The sequence below is a fragment of the Aricia agestis genome, chromosome 10 (assembly GCF_905147365.1).
Source record: "Aricia agestis chromosome 10, ilAriAges1.1, whole genome shotgun sequence".
In the NCBI taxonomy this organism is placed as follows: domain Eukaryota; kingdom Metazoa; phylum Arthropoda; class Insecta; order Lepidoptera; family Lycaenidae; genus Aricia; species Aricia agestis.
Genome location: NC_056415.1, coordinates 4,804,168 through 4,814,532, shown reverse-complemented (window position 1 = coordinate 4,814,532; position 10,365 = coordinate 4,804,168). Strand labels below are relative to the sequence as shown.

The 10,365-nt window shown below is 32.3% G+C and overlaps 1 protein-coding gene across 6 annotated transcripts in view; it reads left to right on the top strand.

Annotated features, from left to right (window-relative positions):
- Positions 1-2,955: 2,955 nt before the first annotated feature.
- Positions 2,956-10,365, top strand: part of LOC121731435 (GATA-binding factor C) — a 97,388-nt gene continuing 89,978 nt past the window's right edge. For 5 of the 6 annotated variants that reach the window (XM_042120857.1, XM_042120856.1, XM_042120855.1 and 2 more), the window contains exon 1: positions 2,956-3,226. The gene's annotated coding sequence lies outside the window, so the exon portion shown is untranslated. The remainder of the gene's footprint in view (positions 3,227-10,365) is intronic. The other variant, XM_042120853.1, reaches the window with a different exon arrangement.

Sequence of the window (10,365 nt, the reverse complement as noted above, 5' to 3'; positions counted from 1 at the left end):
ATAACATTTTAATGATTTGCGCGTAAATTGCTGAATTCTTGAAATTTGGTAAGCAGATAGGTAGGTACCTTATAATAATAATAATATCTATGGACGCTTCACACCACGTCAGTCTGGTCCCGTGCTAAGTACCTGAAGGACTTGTGTTACGGGTACCAGACAACGGAAATATATTTAATACTTTTATACTACGAGTATACATATATTTAAGATTTTTATTATATTATACACATATTTAATACACATCCATGACCCAGGAACTTTGAAAACTTTTTGTTTCGTCGGCGGGATTCGAACCTGCGACCCCGGCTTGAGCTACCAACAGCCCACCAACTGAGCCACAGAGATCGTCTTTGAGTCCCGAGAAAGACCAAAGGAACATTTTTATTCGGAAAATTACGGTCCCAGCGTGACGCAACGGAGTTGCGGGCGTCATCTAGTTTACAAGAAAAATATATATCTTATATATAAAATTCTCGTGTCACAATGTTAGGCCGCGTACTCCTCCGAAACGGCTTTACTGATTTTAACCAAATCTTATATGCATATTCAGTGGGTCTGAGAATCGGCTACTGGGTACTTATTGTATTGATAAGTGTATTTGTTGAATAAATAATAGTAAATTATTACAACTCGAGACTGACGGCGACCATTGTTTGTGCGACGGGAAAGCGATGGACGTTGCCATGGTGACATACTTATTTTGTCACTTCAATAAAATACGTAATATGGGCGAAATCAATGATGTTTTTTATAATAAAATATCACTGGGCAAAATACTTACTATAGATGGCAAAACAACGTTTGCCCGGGAGATATAGTTAGATTATATAATTATTAAATATATGATTATTTATTATAGGCGAGTGAGAATAACGTGTTTGGTGTTCCATAATTATTATGATAAACAAAACTTAGTATATTCAGTGTTAATCTTTAACGTCATATTTATAAAAATCCTTACATTAGGTAAATAAATCAATTAAATATATAATGAAAGCTGTATTTAGGATTGTAGGTAAAATTTGTTAATGCCCTTACCTATGAGGCGCACTCCTACTTTACTATGTCGTCAATGTTTCAATTGAAACAAGCTTAAAAAATGTATAAAAAATGTAATCCACATTTATTTATATTGTAATTGTAAAGTATTATAAGAATTAGTTGTTAGTAAAACATTAAACAGTTTAATCACAATCACACCTACTTAAAAATATGGCAAAAGCTCCAACCAAAAAAGTTGCAACTCATAACTTAAAACGAGGGAGAGCCATGCTTCACACATGAAACAGCGCTTGCGCTGTGTTTCGCCGAGTGAGTGAGTTTACCGGAGGCCCAATCCCCTACCCTATTCCCTTCCCTATCCTCCCCTATTCCCTCCCCTTCCCATCCCTACCATCCCCTATTACCCTATTCCCTCTTAAAAGGCCGGCAACGCACTTGTAGCTCTACTGATGCTGCGAGTGTCCATGGGCGACGGAAGTTGCTTTCCATCAGGTGACCCGTTTGCTCGTTTGCCCCCTTATTTCATAAAAAAAAAAACTAAAGGATAGCTTTTCCATGTCTTTTCAAATAGATTTTCTTTAATTTATAATGCTAAGATATTTAAACTATTTATAAGTAAGTGGTACCTTATACTTATTACTATTTATAAGTAACTATTTATAAGTAAGTAAGTTCTTAGTAATAATAATTAAGTTTTATTATTGTGGTTGTACACAGTTGTATTTATTCGAAAATATTTAGAGGAGCTCTACTTTTTGTAATCAAATAAGTAATAAGTTTAACCTTTTAAATGTATAGCTAAAAATTGCTGTGTGTTGTTTGTAAATGGAACTTGCTCTATATAAGTAGAAAGGCTAATATTATTTAGAGGCGACCAGTGTTTTTTTTGGAAATAAGTGACTAAAATTTTAAGCTCTCTACATATCTAAAACATCAAAATCATCTATTATGTTTTAGAGATTTATTATTTTTGGATGTAGAGTTCAGAGTTACATTGTTTTAAATTCATCAATATCTCATAATATATTTAAATTGTAATTTGCACCTAATAAAATTTTCATTTCATTATAGAAGAACATTTTGTAATTTAGGGATGTAAATAGCTATGTCCACATTGTGCTCTTTCATCTACAATTTTCGTCATCAACTTCCATATTGGCGCATTCAATAATTGAATGTGTCAAGGAAAGTAACGCCAATATTGTCATTTTTGAAGTTTGGAATACGGTCAGAGGGCATGCGTCGCGGGCATGCCTCACGTTCGCTGCGCTGCGCTATAACGCATGCCCTTGACGAACAGAAAAAGGCACAGTGTGGACAAAGCATTACTAACAATTACAATACAAGCAAACTATATAGTTTGCTTTGCTATTGTATTTCCTGAAGATATTTAATTACTCTCTAATAACTTTTATGATAACTAAGTGTCGTCTCTGTAAGTTGTAACTAAAAATTCCTATATTAACTTGACCAAAATGTTATAAGTTTCATAAAATGCATTGTTTACAAGTAGAGTTCATAATGTAGAGCCAAGATGAAAATGAAAAAATCGTACAACGTTTCAACTTTCAACCTTATATGCTTATGTTGAAAATGCGATAAGATTTATGTTAAAGGTAATAACTTAAAAGTGCATCATAAGCTAAGCTGTAACAGCAATTCATAATAAAATACAAAAATGCGTCCATTGTGCGCGTCGTCCGCCATCCATCAACCGCGGCGCGGTACTGACGCACACAACTGCACGCGCCCGCCCAAAAAGAAAAAAAGAAAATTTTATAAGGGAACACTCCCATCGGCGCGATAGTCACGCCTCTACTCGCCGCCCGCGCCGCGTCTCCACCAATGACAGCTCGCGGCTCGTCGGTGGAGCCGACGACAGCCGAGCTCACCCGAGCCCGCCCGAGCGCGCGCTCACAACAAAAAGTCATACGACTAGTTTAGTGTCGGGTCGCGTCCCAACGACGCCGCTTCACGAGTGCCGGGCCGCACTCCGCCGCGCAGGCGCACCACTCAGCTCCACCAAAACATATAACCCCAACCGTGAGCCGTGATATATCATAAACATATACGCAAAATGTACGTTACGGGATGGAGCGAGTGATTTCTGTGTGTACACCTATCTGCTCTACATTTGAAGTGATTAAAAGTGATAGTGAACGATTAAGTGATAACATACCGTTGAGGACAATCGAGGTAAAGTGCGCTTAATTATATCAAGGTAATTGATAAAACAACAGCCGAATGTTAGAGATAGTGAAATTAATGAGCCTAGTAGTTAAGTTTTAATTACATATGTCTATTCTATACTATAATTCATTTTAGAAACATATCACTTAGATGGGTGTAAGTACAAATAAACGAACCGGCTATATACATACTACTACTAGTAACTCTATATTATTATGTCCAGTAAAATTATATTTTATAAAGAAAAAATATAAAAAAATACACAATTTTTTTTTCATAATTAATATTTTCTTTAAATCATGACAGAGATACAAACATATAGTGTAGTAACAGTTTTACTTAGTGATAGTATCAATATTTAAAGTCATGTGGTCACTGAGAGTCCGACGGTACACGACATTTTATGAGCTGGTGTCCATACTTTATGGAGGTAATAACTATATTTTACTGATGACAGTGCACTGGCTAGTAGTATCAATACTTCATAAAAATATATTTATGCATAATAAACTATAAAGTGAAATTTATGCACATTTAGGGACATTTAGTAAAATAATAAACAATAATATTATGTAGATTTCTGAGTTGTAGAGTTTTCTTCCAGCATATTGATGTTCCAGCAACATGTTACATATAAACATTTTTATATCTATAAAAAAAAACGAATGTTATGAAATTAAAAATTGTGCTACGAGTATCTTAAGTCTAAACCAATCAAACTATAATCAAATAAGGATTTACAACTTTATAAATATTTTGAATATTGCCCGTACAAAAGACTTAAACGTGCTCTTGCTTTGAAAAATTGTTTTTTCTCTTATTATGATTAATTATTCTTATTATTTGATTTTTATTTAATATTATAGGGATGTAGTAATAACGACTAATAAAAACTATAAGTAAGCTTTAATATTTCTCTTTTGATAAAAGAAAAAAAAAACACATTTTCTTTTGTTATGAATTAACAGGTAAATTCTTATAATAAATTGAAAAGATACCTAGGAGGTGTAATTGATAAGTAACATAATATCAATTTAATAATTGCTGTCCTTATAGGACTGTTAGCATGTTTTTACCATCATAATGACTGTGTTCTGTCTTAAGGCTAGCTAACTAAGGTCTTGCAGTCTTGCAAAATTCAATCTGATATTGGAGTTATGACAGTCTAAAAGTGCAAAGATAAGATAATATTACCAAAATAAACTAACTACCCACAAAACATTATAATCGTTATTATGTTGGACTCTACATAAGGAAAAACATTAGCAAAATTTTGCATAAAAATGCATTGTATGTTAGTGTTTAAAATTCTCATTGTGTATGTTATATAATATATAGGATGTATATGCGGTATCTGTTTAAATCAATGTCAATGTCGTACCGAACGATCCTGTATTTCGTTTTTGGACGGCAGCCATGACAGTTGAGTTCGAAATTTGAATGCGGTCCGAGATGCGAACGTTATCGATAGAACTATCGATAAGCTTATACCTATTGTTTCCGCCGGACATGCGTAGTATCCTGTTGAAAATTATTGCCAGGATAAAAAAGAAGGTTAATGTGGGTCGAAAAATCGCCTAAATGTCGACGACTTCGGTTTTAAATCTTTTTATAGCGTGTCCTAAAATCGCCTTAATAATTTGAAGCAGGTAGACTGTCACCACGTTCATTATAAACGATAATTCACACGCTATTACCTAAAATAAAATAAAATGTCGGACGTAAAATTCTCGGAAATAATGGCGCGGTCGGTAATCAATAAAAAGAGAATCATATCGTAATAAATTATTCAATCGTTCGTTTTAAAGGCATCGATCAAATCGTTCGGTGGAAGTAAGGCGGACTGACGCTTGTTACTGTTGCACGATATTGATTTTGGGTTCTCTACTTGTTTTTTTTTTATTTTTTTTTATTTTACACCTACGTTAATAGGTTTAAGCTTACGTTGCGTATTTACTGGGTTATTGAGTTTGGTTTACTAGAAATATTGGTTTTTAGTGCTGAAAATATCAGAATATTTTATTAATAAACCAATGAATTATACTTGGTAAAAAGCCTTATTTACTGTAAAATCTCTGTAAAGCCATAGACATAGGAATAGGCTATATTGATTTTTAGCAATTAAATAAAGTATGTAATACCTACATAAGTATGAACCTATAACTTATAAAATCCTTACAGAAATTTTACCGTCTTTAAATTTTAATTAAAAATATTATCTACTTAAGTAGATAGGTACCTATCCACTTAGGTAGATAGGTAGGATACATCATACAAGGATAATGTATATATCCGTATCTAACAATGAACATAAAATTTGTTCCATTATAATTATCTTAATTAATATAATATGATGAATGCATTTTTATATCCTAAAATGTATTCGTTAGGAGTTAACGTAAACGATTTTAATACCTACTAATACATTTGAAGGAACTATCTTGCATAGGCCAAATTAACAATTTTATATTTTAAGTCTGTCTTCTTTTCATCTGTAGCGTAATGCCACCGCTAAACCGATTTTAAGGACATATTTTGGTATTGTGTCCCGGAAAAGGACATAATATAATAGTTTTTATCCCAAGAAATAGAAAATCGGTAACCGTACTATAAGTAAATTTCGGCGCAATAATATCGTTGTTATGGAATGCTTTTATTTTATTTTTATCATACAAACAAACTGTATACGGCTTTGTATTATTATTCATACACTTAAATTAAATACAAGGTCTCAATGTAATTAAAGCTTAAAACCGCAGTTAAAACCTAAATATTTAGGCTATTTTTTTAAACCACCAAAGACGTATTGGCCAGTAATAAAGTTAAGAGTTTGTAACGTCGGGCTTATCTTGATAAAGAAGTGATGCTGTCCGAGTTTTTTTTTCTCTTTTCTTTAGTCCGAGTAGAGCCTAAACGACCGGAGGCCGAGGAGTCAATTAAGATAATTAAAAGTTGGTCTAATACCGAAACTAAACGGGTTACTATCATGTTAAAATTTCATTACTAACTTGTTAACGAATTTGTTTTTATCATCATCATACGCATGTTAAACGTGTATGTTATATTAAAGTGTGTGACAAAACAAAGGGATAATACTTTAGTGTGTATATGAGTGCCTTATATTATAAAGTCACTGTAAAAGAAGCAGGGCTGAAAGAGTATTTTTTTAAACGTTTGTATGGCCCATACAAATCACAAAAATGGTCTTTCAGCGCTGCAACTTTTACAGTGAACTCTATACAGTAGACTCATACACACCCTAAACTTTAGGGTCTCGAGCCCATTTAGGGCCTAAAGCATTATCACTTTATTTTGTCACACTCTTTAATGTTAACATACACGTTGTACATACACATACACATTAAAAAGTGGCAACATCGTAGTGTCATCCCTTTCAAATCAATCTAAGAAAAAAGGGACACTACAATGTTGCCGTTTTTTAATTTCTTCACTTTTGTGACACACTATACCATGTATCTTTATTATAGCTTACCTACTAGATGTTAGGCGGATATAGTTGCACTTCATCCGAGCATCTGTTATCTTATATTCTATATCCTTCCTTTCTACTTAAAAATAACCAAATTTCATCAAATCGATCATTATTCATAAAAATACGGTATAAGCGACAAGTAAAGCAAACAGACACATTATGAATTCGTATAGAAGTACTGATAGATTCAATTAAACAAAACTAATATTCTAGCCTAACTTTTGCCTGACGTGAAAAAAAATTGGCGTAATTTACATAAGAGCTATTTTTATATTCATAATTTTAGTGTACTTATAACACTCAAAAGTTTCCTGGTAAAGTAATTTATGTTGTAGAAACAAAGCACTCGTGAATTTGTAACGAGCTCCTTCTAAAACTTTGATTTATTTATCGCGAAATTAAATTATAATCTACACTCATTGCCTATTAATTTAAATACTTTCATGAAAACTTAAATTTATATTTCTTTCTTTCTTTCTTTTTCTTCTTCTGTGAAACGGCTGGACCGATTTTATTAAAGTGTGCTTCCCGGGCAGGTAAATCGGCCAATATCAATTTTTAGTCTAAATAATGTGACAAAGGAATATATCTACAGCTACAATTTTATAGAATTATTTTAAAAGGATAAAAAATACATGGTTAAAATTGTATTTATAAAACCATCGGCTATGTAAGTAACATATTGATTGCTATAATTGGAGAATACTGTAGTCTCAATAAATACACACATTAAAACAAATAATATGTGACAGTCTTGATATTATATGAATCAATCGCTTATAGATTTTAATTCTCGATACGTTCGCAACACTATAGCTCTTAATACAGCCGTCACTTTAAAGGTGCTTCCTCACCGGGAGCATTCACGTGTAATGTAATATTATAGATTAGTTTATGAGCATTACATTACAAAAATACCTCCCTGACCGACGAGCATTCACGCGTAATGTAACAGTAAAGATTCGACATTGCGATGAGCATTCGCGTGTAATGTAACATTCGACTTTGGACATTCCATAGCTAGTTGATTACATAAAGGTCCATAAAGTTGATTCCATAAAGGTGCTCCCTCACCGGAAGCATTCATGTATAATGTGACATTAAAGATTTGACTTTGAGCATTACATTACAATACTATAGTATTGTAATGTAATAATTCCAGGGCCCATGACTTACGAGCATTCGCGTGTAATGTAACATTCGACTTTAAGCATTCCATAGCTAGTTGATTCCATAATGTCAGATCAATGTTACAATTTTTTGTATCAAGATAGGTATCTATCATTACAAGGTGCGCATTGTAATGCTCGGCTCTCCTCCCTCACTGATGTAATGCTCGACTCTGTAACGTTACATTACAAGCGAATGCTGCGAATGCGGTGAGGGAGCACCTTAAAACGAATAAAGGGAATAAATTAGGGCTGGGCTTGTATTAATCGATATCGATATGTTTGTCCTGCTCACTGCATATACAGATAGATGGCATATTATATCAGCGCTTATCAGCATATCTAGTCAGCTGTGATTTATAATGTGAAATGTGCTACTGCGTACCGATCATTATTCGAGTCTATCGATTAATTTTAATTAACATACAGAATTTAATGTGTTTGACTCAGTTGGAAGATTATGTTAGGCTTTTTTGTATTATAGGCGCCGTTTATGAAATGTTGAGTCATAAATCATAATAAAAAATTGTAAATGCAAAAGTTTGTCTGTTACCTCTTCTTCACGCTTAAATTGCTGAACCGATTTTGGTGAAAATTGGTATAGAGATAGTTTAAGTCCCGGAAAAGGACATGGTATACTTTTTTATTTCTGGAAAAATGTGAGGTTCCTTCACGATAAACAATTGTCCCTGCGCAACGGAGTCATCATATAGTTAAAAAATTGTACTTTAGTCGGTGACTTTTATCAGTAACAGTAAATATTACTGATTAAATGTTTCTTTTGTTTGAATCGTCGTCCATGGGCTTTTGCCTTACGCATCTGATTTATAAAATTATTTGTATCTACTAAGGAATATTTTTACAAGCTCATCTTAATCTTAATCTAGTTTTTTCGTTCATGACAGATTAGGATTTTGGGAAGATTATGTTAGTATCCTACATTAAACTGTGGGTTAAACGCTAGTTGCATATAACTTGAGAATTACTTACTACTAAGTACATAATTTGTGTTCCAAAGGCGAAGTAGATATACCTAAGTATCTAGTTGATAGTTCTTTTATAGGTAAAGTACCTTGTACTTAGCTTTGTACAAAGATGCACCCTAATTAAGTTAAATTAGACTTAATTTATTTAGATTTTAATCACCGGGAAATTACTAAACAAAGAATTAATTTAGACTTTAAATTCAAGTTGTAATTAGTGCCCGATCAATTAAAAAATCGCTTTGTTTGTGATATCTTATCGCAAAATTATAAGGAGTGGAAAAATGTGGGACCTATCGCGATAGCGATACAAATCTAATTTTTAGTTGATCGTCTGATATCAGTGTAATCGCTCGTCAAACAATAAAACATTAAAATCAAGGTAAGTTAGAATGAAACCTTAATTTTTAAATATAATTATGTATATTTTATTGCAGACCTTAATCAAATAGGACTCTATTAATTGTTAGAGCATAAAAATAGAGTTTACAGTCTACAGAATAATTACATATTTTATTTAATGCTAAGCAATAACCAATTTAATGCAATTACATAATATTCGTAATAATATTCTGAGTTCTAATAGTATATTAGAGTCACCGCATTGTATGACATCTATCGCATCGACAATTTCTTATCTATCTATCTTAGGAACTTTTATTGAAAGAGTTTCTTACATTGTAACATAAAATCCGGCAAACTTTTTTCCTTATTGGAAAATTACGTACTAGGAAAATTAGGTATAACACAATTATATTAATCCATACATGAAAATTAGGTATAACACAATTTTAATTTTGTTTTACCTAATTTTTATAAATGCGGCATTAAAATCCGTTACATAGTTTTAAAGAAGCCACTTTGTTTCATACTATGTAGGTTGTAGTAAAAAACGCAATCTGCATAGAGCCTCTTATAAGACTAGAAACCAGTTCATCAAGCGGGCCACTCAAGCGACCGACTCATTCTTTTGTATTTAAAACACATAATCAGAGATTTGGAAAACATTTTTAATTAGTTTTTTCCTCGTGTATGTAGATTGTAGACGTAGACAATTGTTTTTGTAATCCAATGTTGCAACCGTTGCGTTAGGTTATTTTTCGTATATTTTTATGTTTCTAAATTTAATTTAATAATGGAAAAGATCTCCTTAACACTTGAGAGATAAACTAATAATGTAAAACTGAATAATGACTAAAAACTGAATAATAACCATCACAGTGCATCTGAAAAAAGAAAAAAGTATACTACATAAGTTTTAACACATAAAACTTTTGTAATTTCTGTTTAAAATTATTGCCTTATATTACCATTAATTTTAAAAGGCCTACATATAGCTGATTCATAGTGTATTACCAAAAAGTCACTTCTCGCAACTAATATTCTGAGGATATACTTAATGAATGTAATAGTAGACAACAAAAGCTTAGACACAAGCTTACTAGAATATTGTTTAATTATTTCTTTTCTTCTTTGTATTAATGAAATATTATTTTGTAAAACTTTAAGTTTTAAAAAATGTTAA